The 18,450-nt window shown below is 45.6% G+C and overlaps 1 pseudogene; it reads left to right on the top strand.

Annotated features, from left to right (window-relative positions):
• LOC127623567 (laminin subunit alpha-2-like) overlaps window positions 1-18,450 on the top strand; it is a 241,100-nt pseudogene that overhangs the window by 206,784 nt on the left and 15,866 nt on the right.

The raw sequence follows: 18,450 nt of genomic DNA, 5'->3' as shown, positions 1-18,450 counted from the left end.
ACCCTCTCAACGCTGCACAAGAATTGAGCAGAACAATGCAAGAGCAGGGCTTCTCTCTCCACACCGATGGCAAGTTTCAGGCAGCGTGCTTGCAGCGCAGGTGACCCACACCACACCATAAATTGGAGGAATGAATGAGGAGCAGCACAGAGAACCCTTGGCCTCTCCGAAGCCGCACTCCCACAAAATGACACCCACTTAATTTACGAGCGATAATGATTTTCAAAAGGTGGCGGTCCAAGACCCTCTCCCGGGACGGTTATCGCAAATTGGATGCGATGCATCAAAAAGGCGGCTTGTAAATCTATTTTTGCAAACGGAGTATCACGGGGAGGTTAGTGCGGTGACTGCCTACTACAGACACGACACATAATTGATGTGCTGCCCCTGAGCTGAGCAAGAGAGAAATATGATGAAGACATTACTGATAGAGATGCAGAAAGTCATATTTTAATTAAAATGATCACCACGCCCCTGGCCTTTAGTCCACCCGGTAACAAAAATAAGATCAACTTTTGTTTGCTGAAGGGCAGAGGCAATTACAGTCCTGCCTGTATAATAAATCTCTTTTATGAGCTGTGAGACCCCTGTAACCCCATGGATTTATTATGATCCTGAATGGAAGGCCAAGGCTCTCTTGACTTCTACCATTACCCATAATCACCTTCCTAAGCTCTCATACAAGCTGTAAGAATCAAATATTGAACAGTCTAATTCAGACTTCTTGGCTAAAAGGAGTTTAATAAAGTTAAACAAATGAATTAATTTAAAGACCCCATGAAATCAGAATTAGCTTTGAGGTCCTTTATATGCTAGTGTACTCCTAAACATAGACAAAAATATATATTTAGCAGATTTAGTGCATTTGAAATGTACAGTTTTTCTCTTCTGGGAAAACAGACCAAAAACATTGATGACTCATCTTGCACTTCACAGACTTTTGTCCAATCAAATGTTCTCTAGAATGATAATGTCCCTCCCCAATATGCAACTGACAACTGAGTAGCAAATTATGTTCATGGCTGTGACTTAAACTGAAGATTATTGGTGTAAATAATTTTTTTATTATTTGCCTGCCGAGCCCGTTATTGACCACCTCCTGGTAGTCAATAACGGGCTCGGCAGGCCTTTCCAAAGATAGAGGGGGATTTTAGAACTTGGTGTTCCAGCCTTGCAGCAGATGTGCTCCATTAAATCCCAAAAGGAAAAATGAAAAATCTAACCCAGCTCCTCTGGATGGATGAGCTTTTCCAGACCTGACAAAAAAATTTGCTTGATGATGGTCTCATCAATACCACGTCCGGAGGCTGCTTTGGCCTTCTCCTCAGCAAAGATGTTGACGGGACGACCATGCTGAAAGTAGGTCAAAAGAACAGGCAACCAGGTGAGGCATTGGGAGACCAATTCCTCAAGGGTCAGAGCTGGATTCAATATAACACCCCTCATGCCTCCACTGAGTCCAAAGGTGGTCAGATTGTTCTATCATGATACATTTGAGGTAGGATCCAAGAAGCAGGATGGTAATGAAAGGTGTTTTATAGAATCAAAAAACCAACAAAATACAAACAAAACTCTCATGAGGTAGAAATAAAAGGTAAGACACAAGTAGAACTGAAAACAAATTGACTAGGAAAACTAAACCAAACAGGAATCAAAAACTCTCACTAGGTAGAAAAAAAAAGACAAATGGAACTCAGAATGAACATATGAATGACTGGATAACAGGACAGGAGACAATCAACATGACCAGAACAGGAGACTGAACATAACACAATGTTCTGATGGGGACACAAGACAAAGAAGAAAATATAATGAGGAAGGGAATATTGAACACAGGTTCTGCCAATAATCACATGCAGCTTGAATCAGCGCTGCCATGACAACGCTAATTGCGCTGCTGAGCAGCACCCATGGGAAACATGAGGGAAAGTGGAAAACAAGCACACAGACAACCTGAGAGAGGTGGAGGAAACTGTCACAATCCTGCCACATAACAAATAAAACCAGATCAAAATGGCAGGATCATGACAAGTAGACCCCACTCAAAGAAAAAAAGAAGCCTATTTTTATTTTAAGATTTACGCATTTCATTACAAAATTCCATTAAATTGATTAATACAAAATCAAATTAATAAAACTTACAAATTTTTTAATTTGATCAAAGATTACTCACTTCAATTGTTATGAAATTGAAATGCATAAATAAAAAATTAAAAACTTAGTGTAAATGACTCGTGTGCTATATTTCAAGTATTTTTAAAGCTGTGCAATAGATTTGTGTGAGGAATTGGCCCAAATTTAAGTCGTTATTTACTGAAAATCTTTCCTTCCACTACAGCTCTTAAAATCAAATTTGTGCTTGTGCATATTCAGATATTCAGTGATGCCCAACACCACTTGTTGTCACGTGTGTCATATGAGATTAGAGAACAACAGTGGAGAGCAAAAATCTCATTATCCTTTTGTGGAAAGGAAAGACAGGAGAATGAGTAAATGATATCAGAATTTTCATTTTCGGGTGAACTATCCCTTTAAATTTCATTTTGAACAGAAAAAAAACCCTTCCTTTTAAAATCTGTCTATGAGAAGACAATGAAAACATGAGAACACAGAACATGGGCATCTCAGGAGGTCTGTTTCTAAGCATCATTCTGTCTGTCTGTAGCCCTTCCTGTCTGTCCAGCTGAGCTCTGGGGGTGCTGGTGTTCACTGGCAGCAGGAACTCATGCAGAGCTCTCAAAAAACCAGACAAGGGAATCCTGCATGATGGGCGAGAACACACTGCACATCCAGAGACTCCATGGAGCATAAGTCTCTCTTTCTCTCCCTTCTGTCTTCCTTTGGGCCCATTGACACAGAGTAATTCATGCATCTTGACAGCTCAGATTGCTATCTGATTGGATATGTGCATTTCATTCTACTTGGCCACATAAATATGTTTCTACAAAACAGATATAAATCTCATCAACTTTGAATGACCGTCTGACTCCTCAATATCCAGCCTATTACAAGACTACTTGAAAAAAATGAATGTACATGAAACTTTGTTTAGAGTTGAAATTGTTTTATTAACTTACTAGTAGAGATCGCACAGTGAGCTGAGAAGCAGGAGAGATGGTTCGCAGAACCTGGATGAGCGATCTGATACATCTAAATCCCTGGATGTGCGGTAGTTACTGAGCAATATCTGAATAATTATAATTATACAGGTACATACTAAATTATTATACATGTAAATACTTATTATAAATAGTAATATGATAACATGTAATTAAAATACTACATTAGATTATTGTGGCAGTCGAGTAAATTATTGATAAGACTATATAAAAATTGGCTGTAGAATTCAATATTTGTTTTTAATTCCATATTATTGAACATAAGTCTGTCATTGGCCTACAGTAATCTATTTTGCATTTGTCAGTCTGTCCAAGATTTATTATAAGGACTTTCTAAGGATGCGTCACTGTACACATGCGTCATACATATGCTTTCGGGGTGTCTGAATCTGTGTCAAGTGAACCGTAATTTGTACGGTGTAAAAAAACACTTCTCGAGAACCCAGCATTTAGAATTGCGCTCCGTCAAGCTGTGATTGCACACAAGAACGTGTTGTCATTTTGTGCTGTCGCTAGTGTCAACCAAGTGATTTGTTCTCTGTATAAGCTGTGCATTTTCTATACGTGTCCTTGTCTCGAGTGTCTGCCGTCAGTAAGTGTGTTTGATGGTAAGAACGCGTCCTCGTCTCGTGCGTCTGCCGTCAGTAAGTGTGTTTGATGGTAAGAAGGCGTCCTCGTCTCGTGCGTCTGCTGTCAGTAAGTGTGTTTGATGGTAAGAACACATCCTCGTCTCGTGTGTCTGCTCTCAGTAAGCATGTTTGATGGTAAGAATGCGTCCTCATCTTGTGTGTCTGCCGTCAGTAAGTGTGTTTGATGGTAAGAACACATCCTCGTCTCGTGTGTCTGCTGTCAGTAAGTGTGTTTGATGGTAAGAACACGTCCTCGTCTCGTGTGTCTGCTGTCAGTATGTGTGTTTGATGGTAAGACTACGTCCTCATCTTGTGTGTCTGCCGTCAGTAAGTGTGTTTGATGGTAAGAACACGTCCTCATCTCCTGTGTCTGCTGTCAGTAAGTGTGTTTGATGGTAAGAACACGTCCTCGTCTTGTGTGTCTGCTGTCAGTAAGTGTGTTTGATGGTAAGAACACATCCTCGTCTCATGTGTCTGCTGTCAGTAAGTGTGTTTGATGGTAAGACCACGTCCTCATCTTGTGTGTCTGCCGTCAGTAAGTGTGTTTGATGGTAAGAACACGTCCTCATCTCGTGTGTCTGCTGTCAGTAAGTGTGTTTGATGGTAAGAACGTGTCCTCATCTCGTGTGTCTGCCATCAGTAAGTGTGTTTGATGGTAAGAACACGTCCTCGTCTCGTGTGTCTGCTGTCAGTAAGTGTGTTTGATGGTAAGAACACATCCTCGTCTCATGTGTCTGCTGTCAGTAAGCGTGTTTGATGGTAAGAATGCGTCCTCATCTTGTGTGTCTGCTGTCAGTAAGTGTGTTTGATGGTAAGAACACATCCTCGTCTCATGTGTCTGCTGTCAGTAAGTGTGTTTGATGGTAAGAACACATCCTCGTCTTGTGTGTCTGCCGTCAGTAAGTGAGTTTGATGGTAAGAACACATCCTCGTCTCATGTGTCTGCTGTCAGCAAGCGTGTTTGATGGTAAGAATGCGTCCTCATCTTGTGTGTCTGCTGTCAGTAAGTGTGTTTGATGGTAAGACCACATCCTCGTCTCATGTGTCTGCTGTCAGTAAGTGTGTTTGATGGTAAGAACACATCCTCGTCTTGTGTGTCTGCCGTCAGTAAGTGAGTTTGATGGTAAGAACACATCCTCGTCTCGTGTGTCTGCTGTCAGTAAGCGTGTTTGATGGTAAGAATGCGTCCTCATCTTGTGTGTCTGCTGTCAGTAAGTGTGTTTGATGGTAAGAACACATCCTCGTCTCATGTGTCTGCTGTCAGTAAGTGTGTTTGATGGTAAGACCACGTCCTCATCTTGTGTGTCTGCCGTCAGTAAGTGTGTTTGATGGTAAGAACACGTCCTCATCTCGTGTGTCTGCTGTCAGTAAGTGTGTTTGATGGTAAGAACGTGTCCTCATCTCGTGTGTCTGCCATCAGTAAGTGTGTTTGATGGTAAGAACACGTCCTCGCCTCGTGTGTCTGCTGTCAGTAAGTGTGTTTGATGGTAAGAACACATCCTCGCCTCATGTGTCTGCTGTCAGTAAGCGTGTTTGATGGTAAGAATGCGTCCTCATCTTGTGTGTCTGCTGTCAGTAAGTGTGTTTGATGGTAAGAACACATCCTCGCCTCATGTGTCTGCTGTCAGTAAGTGTGTTTGATGGTAAGAACACATCCTCGTCTTGTGTGTCTGCCGTCAGTAAGTGAGTTTGATGGTAAGAACACATCCTCGCTCTCATGTGTCTGCTGTCAGCAAGCGTGTTTGATGGTAAGAATGCGTCCTCATCTTGTGTGTCTGCTGTCAGTAAGTGTGTTTGATGGTAAGACCACATCCTCGTCTCATGTGTCTGCTGTCAGTAAGTGTGTTTGATGGTAAGAACACATCCTCGTCTTGTGTGTCTGCCGTCAGTAAGTGAGTTTGATGGTAAGAACACATCCTCGTCTCGTGTGTCTGCTGTCAGTAAGCGTGTTTGATGGTAAGAATGCGTCCTCATCTTGTGTGTCTGCTGTCAGTAAGTGTGTTTGATGGTAAGAACACATCCTCGTCTCATGTCTCTGCTGTCAGTAAGTGTGTTTGATGGTAAGAACACATCCTCGTCTTGTGTGTCTGCCGTCAGTAAGTGAGTTTGATGGTAAGAACACGTCCTCGTCTCGTGTGTCTGCTGTAAGTAAGTGTGTTTGATGGTAAGAACACATCCTCGTCTCGTGTGTCTGCTGTCAGTAAGTGTGTTTGATGGTAAGAACACGTCCTCGTCTCGTGTGTCTGCCGTCAGTAAGTGTGTTTGATGGTAAGAACACGTCCTCATCTCGTGTGTCTGCTGTCAGTAAGTGTGTTTGATGGTAAGAACACGTCCTCGTCTCGTGTGTCTGCTGTCAGTAAGTGTGTTTGATGGTAAGAACACGTCCTCGTCTCGTGTGTCTGCTGTCAGTAAGTGTGTTTGATGGTAAGAACACGTCCTCGTCTCGTGTGTCTGCTGTCAGTAAGTGTGTTTGATGGTAAGAACACATCCTCGTCTCATGTGTCTGCTGTCAGTAAGTGTGTTTGATGGTAAGAACACGTCCTCGTCTGTGTCTGCTGTCAGTAAGTGTGTTTGATGGTAAGAACACGTCCTCGTCTCGTGTGTCTGCTGTCAGTAAGTGTGTTTGATGGTAAGAACACGTCCTCATCTTGTGTGTCTGCCGTCAGTAAGTGTGTTTGATGGTAAGAACACGTCCTCGTCTCGTGTGTCTGCTGTCAGTAAGTGTGTTTGATGGTAAGAACACGTCCTCGTCTCGTGTGTCTGCTGTCAGTAAGTGTGTTTGATGGTAAGAACACGTCCTCGTCTCGTGTGTCTGCTGTCAGTAAGTGTGTTTGATGGTAAGAACACGTCCTCGTCTCGTGTGTCTGCTGTCAGTAAGTGTGTTTGATGGTAAGAACACGTCCTCGTCTCATGTGTCTGCTGTCAGTAAGTGTGTTTGATGGTAAGAACACGTCCTCATCTTGTGTGTCTGCCGTCAGTAAGTGTGTTTGATGGTAAGAACACGTCCTCATCTCGTGTGTCTGCTGTCAGTAAGTGTGTTTGATGGTAAGAACGCGTCCTCATCTCGTGTGTCTGCCGTCAGTAAGTGTGTTTGATGGTAAGAACACGTCCTCGTCTCGTGTGTCTGCTGTCAGTAAGTGTGTTTGATGGTAAGAACACATCCTCGTCTCATGTGTCTGCTGTCAGTAAGCGTGTTTGATGGTAAGAATGCGTCCTCATCTTGTGTGTCTGCTGTCAGTAAGTGTGTTTGATGGTAAGAACACGTCCTCGCCTCGTGTGTCTGCTGTCAGTAAGTGTGTTTGATGGTAAGAACACGTCCTCGTCTCGTGTGTCTGCCGTCAGTAAGTGTGTTTGATGGTAAGAACACGTCCTCGTCTCGTGTGTCTGCTGTCAGTAAGTGTGTTTGATGGTAAGAACACATCCTCGTCTCGTGTGTCTGCTGTCAGTAAGCGTGTTTGATGGTAAGAATACGTCCTCATCTTGTGTGTCTGCCGTCAGTAAGTGAGTTTGATGGTAAGAACACGTCCTCGTCTCGTGTGTCTGCTGTCAGTAAGTGTGTTTGATGGTAAGAACACGTCCTCGCCTCGTGTGTCTGCTGTCAGTAAGTGTGTTTGATGGTAAGAACACGTCCTCATCTCGTGTGTCTGCTGTCAGTAAGTGTGTTTGATGGTAAGAACACGTCCTCGTCTCGTGTGTCTGCTGTCAGTAAGTGTGTTTGATGGTAAGAACACGTCCTCATCTCGTGTGTCTGCCGTCAGTAAGTGTGTTTGATGGTAAGAACACGTCCTCGTCTCGTGTGTCTGCTGTCAGTAAGTGTGTTTGATGGTAAGAACACATCCTCGTCTCATGTGTCTGCTGTCAGTAAGCGTGTTTGATGGTAAGAACGCGTCCTCATCTTGTGTGTCTGCTGTCAGTAAGTGTGTTTGATGGTAAGAACACATCCTCGTCTCGTGTGTCTGCTGTCAGTAAGTGTGTTTGATGGTAAGAACACGTCCTCGTCTTGTGTGTCTGCTGTCAGTAAGTGTGTTTGATGGTAAGAACACATCCTCGTCTCATGTGTCTGCTGTCAGTAAGTGTGTTTGATGGTAAGAATACGTCCTCATCTTGTGTGTCTGCTGTCAGTAAGTGTGTTTGATGGTAAGAACACGTCCTCGTCTCGTGTGTCTGCTGTCAGTAAGTGTGTTTGATGGTAAGAACACGTCCTCGTCTCGTGTGTCTGCTGTCAGTAAGTGTGTTTGATGGTAAGAACACATCCTCGTCTCGTGTGTCTGCTGTCAGTAAGTGTGTTTGATGGTAAGAACACGTCCTCATCTTGTGTGTCTGCTGTCAGTAAGTGAGTTTGATGGTAAGAACACGTCCTCGTCTCGTGTGTCTGCTGTCAGTAAGTGTGTTTGATGGTAAGAACACGTCCTCGTCTCGTGTGTCTGCCGTCAGTAAGTGTGTTTGATGGTAAGAACACGTCCTCGTCTCGTGTGTCTGCTGTCAGTAAGTGTGTTTGATGGTAAGAACACGTCCTCGTCTCGTGTGTCTGCTGTCAGTAAGTGTGTTTGATGGTAAGAATACGTCCTCATCTTGTGTGTCTGCCGTCAGTAAGTGTGTTTGATGGTAAGAACACGTCCTCGTCTCGTGTGTCTGCTGTCAGTATGTGTGTTTGATGGTAAGAACACGTCCTCGTCTCGTGTGTCTGCCGTCAGTAAGTGTGTTTGATGGTAAGAACACGTCCTCATCTCGTGTGTCTGCTGTCAGTAAGTGTGTTTGATGGTAAGAACACGTCCTCATCTCGTGTGTCTGCTGTCAGTAAGTGTGTTTGATGGTAAGAACACGTCCTCGTCTCGTGTGTCTGCTGTCAGTAAGTGTGTTTGATGGTAAGAACACATCCTCGTCTCATGTGTCTGCTGTCAGTAAGCGTGTTTGATGGTAAGAATGCGTCCTCATCTTGTGTGTCTGCTGTCAGTAAGTGTGTTTGATGGTAAGAACACATCCTCGTCTCATGTGTCTGCTGTCAGTAAGTGTGTTTGATGGTAAGAACACATCCTCGTCTTGTGTGTCTGCCGTCAGTAAGTGAGTTTGATGGTAAGAACACGTCCTCGTCTCGTGTGTCTGCTGTCAGTAAGTGTGTTTGATGGTAAGAACACATCCTCGTCTCGTGTGTCTGCTGTCAGTAAGCGTGTTTGATGGTAAGAATGCGTCCTCATCTTGTGTGTCTGCCGTCAGTAAGTGTGTTTGATGGTAAGAACACGTCCTCGTCTCGTGTGTCTGCTGTCAGTAAGTGTGTTTGATGGTAAGAACACGTCCTCGTCTCGTGTGTCTGCTGTCAGTAAGTGTGTTTGATGGTAAGAACACGTCCTCGTCTCGTGTGTCTGCTGTCAGTAAGTGTGTTTGATGGTAAGAACACATCCTCGTCTCGTGTGTCTGCTGTCAGTAAGCGTGTTTGATGGTAAGAACACATCCTCGTCTCATGTGTCTGCTGTCAGTAAGCGTGTTTGATGGTAAGAATGCGTCCTCATCTTGTGTGTCTGCCGTCAGTAAGTGAGTTTGATGGTAAGAACACGTCCTCGCGTGTCTGCTGTCAGTGTTTGATGTAACGCCTGCTCTGTCAGTAAGTGTGTTTGATGGTAAGAACACGTCCTCATCTCGTGTGTCTGCTGTCAGTAAGTGTGTTTGATGGTAAGAACACGTCCTCGTCTTGTGTGTCTGCTGTCAGTAAGTGTGTTTGATGGTAAGAACACGTCCTCGTCTTGTGTGTCTGCTGTCAGTAAGTGTGTTTGATGGTAAGAACACATCCTCGTCTCATGTGTCTGCTGTCAGTAAGTGTGTTTGATGGTAAGACCACGTCCTCATCTTGTGTGTCTGCCGTCAGTAAGTGTGTTTGATGGTAAGAACACGTCCTCATCTCGTGTGTCTGCTGTCAGTAAGTGTGTTTGATGGTAAGAACGCGTCCTCATCTCGTGTGTCTGCCATCAGTAAGTGTGTTTGATGGTAAGAACACGTCCTCGTCTCGTGTGTCTGCTGTCAGTAAGTGTGTTTGATGGTAAGAACACATCCTCGTCTCATGTGTCTGCTGTCAGTAAGCGTGTTTGATGGTAAGAATGCGTCCTCATCTTGTGTGTCTGCTGTCAGTAAGTGTGTTTGATGGTAAGAACACGTCCTCGTCTCGTGTGTCTGCTGTCAGTATGTGTGTTTGATGGTAAGAACACGTCCTCGTCTCGTGTGTCTGCTGTCAGTAAGTGTGTTTGATGGTAAGAACACATCCTCGTCTCGTGTGTCTGCTGTCAGTAAGCGTGTTTGATGGTAAGAATGCGTCCTCATCTTGTGTGTCTGCCGTCAGTAAGTGAGTTTGATGGTAAGAACATGTCCTCGTCTCGTGTGTCTGCTGTCAGTATGTGTGTTTGATGGTAAGAACACGTCCTCGTCTCGTGTGTCTGCCGTCAGTAAGTGTGTTTGATGGTAAGAACAGGTCCTCATCTCGTGTGTCTGCTGTCAGTAAGTGTGTTTGATGGTAAGAACACGTCCTCGTCTTGTGTGTCTGCTGTCAGTAAGCGTGTTTGATGGTAAGAATGCGTCCTCATCTTGTGTGTCTGCCGTCAGTAAGTGAGTTTGATGGTAAGAACACGTCCTCGTCTCGTGTGTCTGCTGTCAGTATGTGTGTTTGATGGTAAGAACACGTCCTCGTCTCGTGTGTCTGCCGTCAGTAAGTGTGTTTGATGGTAAGAACACGTCCTCATCTCGTGTGTCTGCTGACAGTAAGTGTGTTTGATGGTAAGAACACGTCCTCGTCTTGTGTGTCTGCTGTCAGTAAGTGTGTTTGATGGTAAGAACACATCCTCGTCTCATGTGTCTGCTGTCAGTAAGTGTGTTTGATGGTAAGACCACGTCCTCATCTTGTGTGTCTGCCGTCAGTAAGTGTGTTTGATGGTAAGAACACGTCCTCATCTCGTGTGTCTGCTGTCAGTAAGTGTGTTTGATGGTAAGAACGTGTCCTCATCTCGTGTGTCTGCCATCAATAAGTGTGTTTGATGGTAAGAACACGTCCTCGTCTCGTGTGTCTGCTGTCAGTAAGTGTGTTTGATGGTAAGAACACATCCTCGTCTCATGTGTCTGCTGTCAGTAAGCGTGTTTGATGGTAAGAATGCGTCCTCATCTTGTGTGTCTGCTGTCAGTAAGTGTGTTTGATGGTAAGAACACATCCTCGTCTCATGTGTCTGCTGTCAGTAAGTGTGTTTGATGGTAAGAACACATCCTCGTCTTGTGTGTCTGCCGTCAGTAAGTGAGTTTGATGGTAAGAACACGTCCTCGTCTCGTGTGTCTGCTGTCAGTAAGTGTGTTTGATGGTAAGAACACATCCTCGTCTCGTGTGTCTGCTGTCAGTAAGCGTGTTTGATGGTAAGAACACATCCTCGTCTTGTGTGTCTGCCGTCAGTAAGTGAGTTTGATGGTAAGAACACGTCCTCGTCTCGTGTGTCTGCTGTCAGTAAGTGTGTTTGATGGTAAGAACACATCCTCGTCTCGTGTGTCTGCTGTCAGTAAGCGTGTTTGATGGTAAGAATGCGTCCTCATCTTGTGTGTCTGCCGTCAGTAAGTGAGTTTGATGGTAAGAACACGTCCTCGTCTCGTGTGTCTGCTGTCAGTATGTGTGTTTGATGGTAAGAACACGTCCTCGTCTCGTGTGTCTGCCGTCAGTAAGTGTGTTTGATGGTAAGAACACGTCCTCATCTCGTGTTTCTGCCGTCAGTAAGTGTGTTTGATGGTAAGAACACGTCCTCATCTCGTGTGTCTGCTGTCAGTAAGTGTGTTTGATGGTAAGAACGTGTCCTCATCTCGTGTGTCTGCCATCAGTAAGTGTGTTTGATGGTAAGAACACGTCCTCGTCTCGTGTGTCTGCTGTCAGTAAGTGTGTTTGATGGTAAGAACACATCCTCGTCTCAAGTGTCTGCTGTCAGTAAGCGTGTTTGATGGTAAGAATGCGTCCTCATCTTGTGTGTCTGCTGTCAGTAAGTGTGTTTGATGGTAAGAACACATCCTCGTCTTGTGTGTCTGCCGTCAGTAAGTGAGTTTGATGGTAAGAACACGTCCTCGTCTCGTGTGTCTGCTGTCAGTAAGTGTGTTTGATGGTAAGAACACATCCTCGTCTCGTGTGTCTGCTGTCAGTAAGCGTGTTTGATGGTAAGAATGCGTCCTCATCTTGTGTGTCTGCCGTCAGTAAGTGAGTTTGATGGTAAGAACACGTCCTCGTCTCGTGTGTCTGCTGTCAGTACGTGTGTTTGATGGTAAGAACACGTCCTCGTCTCGTGTGTCTGCCATCAGTAAGTGTGTTTGATGGTAAGAACACGTCCTCATCTCGTGTGTCTGCTGTCAGTAAGTGTGTTTGATGGTAAGAACCCGTCCTCGTCTTGTGTGTCTGCTGTCAGTAAGTGTGTTTGATGGTAAGAACACATCCTCGTCTCATGTGTCTGCTGTCAGTAAGCATGTTTGATGGTAAGAATGCGTCCTCATCTTGTGTGTCTGCCGTCAGTAAGTGAGTTTGATGGTAAGAACACGTCCTCGTCTCGTGTGTCTGCTGTCAGTAAGTGTGTTTGATGGTAAGAACACATCCTCGTCTCGTGTGTCTGCTGTCAGTAAGCGTGTTTGATGGTAAGAATGCGTCCTCATCTTGTGTGTCTGCCGTCAGTAAGTGAGTTTGATGGTAAGAACACGTCCTCGTCTCGTGTGTCTGCTGTCAGTATGTGTGTTTGATGGTAAGAACACGTCCTCGTCTCGTGTGTCTGCCGTCAGTAAGTGTGTTTGATGGTAAGAACACGTCCTCATCTCGTGTGTCTGCTGTCAGTAAGTGTGTTTGATGGTAAGAACACGTCCTCGTCTTGTGTGTCTGCTGTCAGTAAGCGTGTTTGATGGTAAGAATGCGTCCTCATCTTGTGTGTCTGCTGTCAGTAAGTGTGTTTGATGGTAAGAACACATCCTCGTCTCATGTGTCTGCTGTCAGTAAGTGTGTTTGATGGTAAGACCACGTCCTCATCTTGTGTGTCTGCCGTCAGTAAGTGTGTTTGATGGTAAGAACACGTCCTCATCTCGTGTGTCTGCTGTCAGTAAGTGTGTTTGATGGTAAGAACGTGTCCTCATCTCGTGTGTCTGCCATCAGTAAGTGTGTTTGATGGTAAGAACACGTCCTCGTCTCGTGTGTCTGCTGTCAGTAAGTGTGTTTGATGGTAAGAACACATCCTCGTCTCATGTGTCTGCTGTCAGTAAGCGTGTTTGATGGTAAGAATGCGTCCTCATCTTGTGTGTCTGCTGTCAGTAAGTGTGTTTGATGGTAAGAACACGTCCTCGCCTCGCGGTGTCTGCTGTCAGTATGTGTGTTTGATGGTAAGAACACGTCCTCGCCTCGTGTGTCTGCTGTCAGTAAGTGTGTTTGATGGTAAGAACACATCCTCGCCTCGTGTGTCTGCTGTCAGTAAGCGTGTTTGATGGTAAGAATGCGTCCTCATCTTGTGTGTCTGCCGTCAGTAAGTGAGTTTGATGGTAAGAACATGTCCTCGCCTCGTGTGTCTGCTGTCAGTATGTGTGTTTGATGGTAAGAACACGTCCCTCGCCTCGTGTGTCTGCCGTCAGTAAGTGTGTTTGATGGTAAGAACAGGTCCTCATCTCGTGTGTCTGCTGTCAGTAAGTGTGTTTGATGGTAAGAACACGTCCTCGTCTTGTGTGTCTGCTGTCAGTAAGCGTGTTTGATGGTAAGAATGCGTCCTCATCTTGTGTGTCTGCCGTCAGTAAGTGAGTTTGATGGTAAGAACACGTCCTCGCCTCGTGTGTCTGCTGTCAGTATGTGTGTTTGATGGTAAGAACACGTCCTCGTCTCGTGTGTCTGCCGTCAGTAAGTGTGTTTGATGGTAAGAACACGTCCTCATCTCGTGTGTCTGCTGACAGTAAGTGTGTTTGATGGTAAGAACACGTCCTCGTCTTGTGTGTCTGCTGTCAGTAAGTGTGTTTGATGGTAAGAACACATCCTCATCTCATGTGTCTGCTGTCAGTAAGTGTGTTTGATGGTAAGACCACGTCCTCATCTTGTGTGTCTGCCGTCAGTAAGTGTGTTTGATGGTAAGAACACGTCCTCATCTCGTGTGTCTGCTGTCAGTAAGTGTGTTTGATGGTAAGAACGTGTCCTCATCTCGTGTGTCTGCCATCAATAAGTGTGTTTGATGGTAAGAACACGTCCTCGTCTCGTGTGTCTGCTGTCAGTAAGTGTGTTTGATGGTAAGAACACATCCTCGCCTCATGTGTCTGCTGTCAGTAAGCGTGTTTGATGGTAAGAATGCGTCCTCATCTTGTGTGTCTGCTGTCAGTAAGTGTGTTTGATGGTAAGAACACATCCTCGTCTCATGTGTCTGCTGTCAGTAAGTGTGTTTGATGGTAAGAACACATCCTCGTCTTGTGTGTCTGCCGTCAGTTAGTGAGTTTGATGGTAAGAACACGTCCTCGTCTCGTGTGTCTGCTGTCAGTAAGTGTGTTTGATGGTAAGAACACATCCTCGCCTCGTGTGTCTGCTGTCAGTAAGCGTGTTTGATGGTAAGAACACATCCTCGCCTTGTGTGTCTGCCGTCAGTAAGTGAGTTTGATGGTAAGAACACGTCCTCGCCTCGTGTGTCTGCTGTCAGTAAGTGTGTTTGATGGTAAGAACACATCCTCGTCTCGTGTGTCTGCTGTCAGTAAGCGTGTTTGATGGTAAGAATGCGTCCTCATCTTGTGTGTCTGCCGTCAGTAAGTGAGTTTGATGGTAAGAACACGTCCTCGTCTCGTGTGTCTGCTGTCAGTATGTGTGTTTGATGGTAAGAACACGTCCTCGTCTCGTGTGTCTGCCGTCAGTAAGTGTGTTTGATGGTAAGAACACGTCCTCATCTCGTGTTTCTGCTGTCAGTAAGTGTGTTTGATGGTAAGAACACGTCCTCGTCTTGTGTGTCTGCTGTCAGTAAGTGTGTTTGATGGTAAGAACACATCCTCGTCTCATGTGTCTGCTGTCAGTAAGTGTGTTTGATGGTAAGACCACGTCCTCATCTTGTGTGTCTGCCGTCAGTAAGTGTGTTTGATGGTAAGAACACGTCCTCATCTCGTGTGTCTGCTGTCAGTAAGTGTGTTTGATGGTAAGAACGTGTCCTCATCTCGTGTGTCTGCCATCAGTAAGTGTGTTTGATGGTAAGAACACGTCCTCGCCTCGTGTGTCTGCTGTCAGTAAGTGTGTTTGATGGTAAGAACACATCCTCGCCTCATGTGTCTGCTGTCAGTAAGCGTGTTTGATGGTAAGAATGCGTCCTCATCTTGTGTGTCTGCTGTCAGTAAGTGTGTTTGATGATAAGAACACATCCTCGCCTCATGTGTCTGCTGTCAGTAAGTGTGTTTGATGGTAAGAACACATCCTCGCCTTGTGTGTCTGCCGTCAGTAAGTGAGTTTGATGGTAAGAACACGTCCTCGTCTCGTGTGTCTGCTGTCAGTAAGTGTGTTTGATGGTAAGAACACATCCTCGCCTCGTGTGTCTGCTGTCAGTAAGCGTGTTTGATGGTAAGAATGCGTCCTCATCTTGTGTGTCTGCCGTCAGTAAGTGAGTTTGATGGTAAGAACACGCCCTCGCCTCGTGTGTCTGCTGTCAGTATGTGTGTTTGATGGTAAGAACACGTCCTCGCCTCGTGTGTCTGCCGCCAGTAAGTGTGTTTGATGGTAAGAACACGTCCTCATCTCGCTGTGTCTGCTGTCAGTAAGTGTGTTTGATGGTAAGAACCCGTCCTCGCCTTGTGTGTCTGCTGTCAGTAAGTGTGTTTGATGGTAAGAACACATCCTCATCTCATGTGTCTGCTGTCAGTAAGTGTGTTTGATGGTAAGACCACGTCCTCATCTTGTGTGTCTGCCGCCAGTAAGTGTGTTTGATGGTAAGAACACGTCCTCATCTCGTGTGTCTGCTGTCAGTAAGTGTGTTTGATGGTAAGAACGTGTCCTCATCTCGTGTGTCTGCCATCAATAAGTGTGTTTGATGGTAAGAACACGCCCTCGCCTCGTGTGTCTGCTGTCAGTAAGTGTGTTTGATGGTAAGAACACATCCTCGCCTCATGTGTCTGCTGTCAGTAAGCGTGTTTGATGGTAAGAATGCGTCCTCATCTTGTGTGTCTGCTGTCAGTAAGTGTGTTTGATGGTAAGAACACATCCTCGCCTCATGTGTCTGCTGTCAGTAAGTGTGTTTGATGGTAAGAACACATCCTCGCCTTGTGTGTCTGCCGTCAGTTAGTGAGTTTGATGGTAAGAACACGCCCTCGCCTCGTGTGTCTGCTGTCAGTAAGTGTGTTTGATGGTAAGAACACATCCTCGCCTCGTGTGTCTGCTGTCAGTAAGCGTGTTTGATGGTAAGAACACATCCTCGCCTTGTGTGTCTGCCGTCAGTAAGTGAGTTTGATGGTAAGAACACGTCCTCGCCTCGTGTGCCTGCTGTCAGTAAGTGTGTTTGATGGTAAGAACACATCCTCGCCTCGTGTGTCTGCTGTCAGTAAGCGTGTTTGATGGTAAGAATGCGCCCTCATCTTGTGTGTCTGCCGTCAGTAAGTGAGTTTGATGGTAAGAACACGTCCTCGCCTCGTGTGTCTGCTGTCAGTATGTGTGTTTGATGGTAAGAACACGCCCTCGCCTCGTGTGTCTGCCGTCAGTAAGTGTGTTTGATGGTAAGAACACGTCCTCATCTCGTGTTTCTGCTGTCAGTAAGTGTGTTTGATGGTAAGAACACGTCCTCGTCTTGTGTGTCTGCTGTCAGTAAGTGTGTTTGATGGTAAGAACACATCCTCGCCTCATGTGTCTGCTGTCAGTAAGTGTGTTTGATGGTAAGACCACGTCCTCATCTTGTGTGTCTGCCGTCAGTAAGTGTGTTTGATGGTAAGAACACGTCCTCATCTCGTGTGTCTGCTGTCAGTAAGTGTGTTTGATGGTAAGAACGTGTCCTCATCTCGTGTGTCTGCCATCAGTAAGTGTGTTTGATGGTAAGAACACGTCCTCGCCTCGTGTGTCTGCTGTCAGTAAGTGTGTTTGATGGTAAGAACACATCCTCGCCTCATGTGTCTGCTGTCAGTAAGCGTGTTTGATGGTAAGAATGCGTCCTCATCTTGTGTGTCTGCTGTCAGTAAGTGTGTTTGATGATAAGAACACATCCTCGCCTCATGTGTCTGCTGTCAGTAAGTGTGTTTGATGGTAAGAACACATCCTCGCCTTGTGTGTCTGCCGTCAGTAAGTGAGTTTGATGGTAAGAACACGCCCTCGCCTCGTGGTGTCTGCTGTCAGTAAGTGTGTTTGATGGTAAGAACACATCCTCGCCTCGTGTGTCTGCTGTCAGTAAGCGTGTTTGATGGTAAGAATGCGTCCTCATCTTGTGTGTCTGCCGTCAGTAAGTGAGTTTGATGGTAAGAACACGTCCTCGTCTCGTGTGTCTGCTGTCAGTATGTGTGTTTGATGGTAAGAACACGTCCTCGTCTCGTGTGTCTGCCGTCAGTAAGTGTGTTTGATGGTAAGAACACGTCCTCATCTCGTGTGTCTGCTGTCAGTAAGTGTGTTTGATGGTAAGAACCCGTCCTCGTCTTGTGTGTCTGCTGTCAGTAAGTGTGTTTGATGGTAAGAACACATCCTCGTCTCATGTGTCTGCTGTCAGTAAGCATGTTTGATGGTAAGAATGCGTCCTCATCTTGTGTGTCTGCCGTCAGTAAGTGAGTTTGATGGTAAGAACACGTCCTCGCCTCGTGTGTCTGCTGTCAGTAAGTGTGTTTGATGGTAAGAACACATCCTCGCCTCGTGTGTCTGCTGTCAGTAAGCGTGTTTGATGGTAAGAATGCGTCCTCATCTTGTGTGTCTGCCGTCAGTAAGTGAGTTTGATGGTAAGAACACGTCCTCGCCTCGTGTGTCTGCTGTCAGTATGTGTGTTTGATGGTAAGAACACGTCCTCGTCTCGTGTGTCTGCCGTCAGTAAGTGTGTTTGATGGTAAGAACACGTCCTCATCTCGTGTGTCTGCTGTCAGTAAGTGTGTTTGATGGTAAGAACACGTCCTCGTCTTGTGTGTCTGCTGTCAGTAAGCGTGTTTGATGGTAAGAATGCGTCCTCATCTTGTGTGTCTGCCGTCAGTAAGTGAGTTTGATGGTAAGAACACGCCCTCGCCTCGTGTGTCTGCTGTCAGTATGTGTGTTTGATGGTAAGAACACGTCCTCGCCTCGTGTGTCTGCCGCCAGTAAGTGTGTTTGATGGTAAGAACACGTCCTCATCTCGTGTGTCTGCTGACAGTAAGTGTGTTTGATGGTAAGAACACGTCCTCGTCTTGTGTGTCTGCTGTCAGTAAGTGTGTTTGATGGTAAGAACACATCCTCGTCTCATGTGTCTGCTGTCAGTAAGTGTGTTTGATGGTAAGACCACGTCCTCATCTTGTGTGTCTGCCGTCAGTAAGTGTGTTTGATGGTAAGAACACGTCCTCATCTCGTGTGTCTGCTGTCAGTAAGTGTGTTTGATGGTAAGAACGTGTCCTCATCTCGTGTGTCTGCCATCAATAAGTGTGTTTGATGGTAAGAACACGTCCTCGTCTCGTGTGTCTGCTGTCAGTAAGCGTGTTTGATGGTAAGAATGCGTCCTCATCTTGTGTGTCTGCTGTCAGTAAGTGTGTTTGATGGTAAGAACACATCCTCGTCTCATGTGTCTGCTGTT

This window comes from Xyrauchen texanus, chromosome 30 (genome assembly GCF_025860055.1).
Source record: "Xyrauchen texanus isolate HMW12.3.18 chromosome 30, RBS_HiC_50CHRs, whole genome shotgun sequence".
Lineage (NCBI taxonomy): Eukaryota > Metazoa > Chordata > Actinopteri > Cypriniformes > Catostomidae > Xyrauchen > Xyrauchen texanus.
The sequence above is the reverse complement of the archived record's forward strand: the minus strand, read 5'-3'. Positions and strand labels throughout refer to the sequence as shown.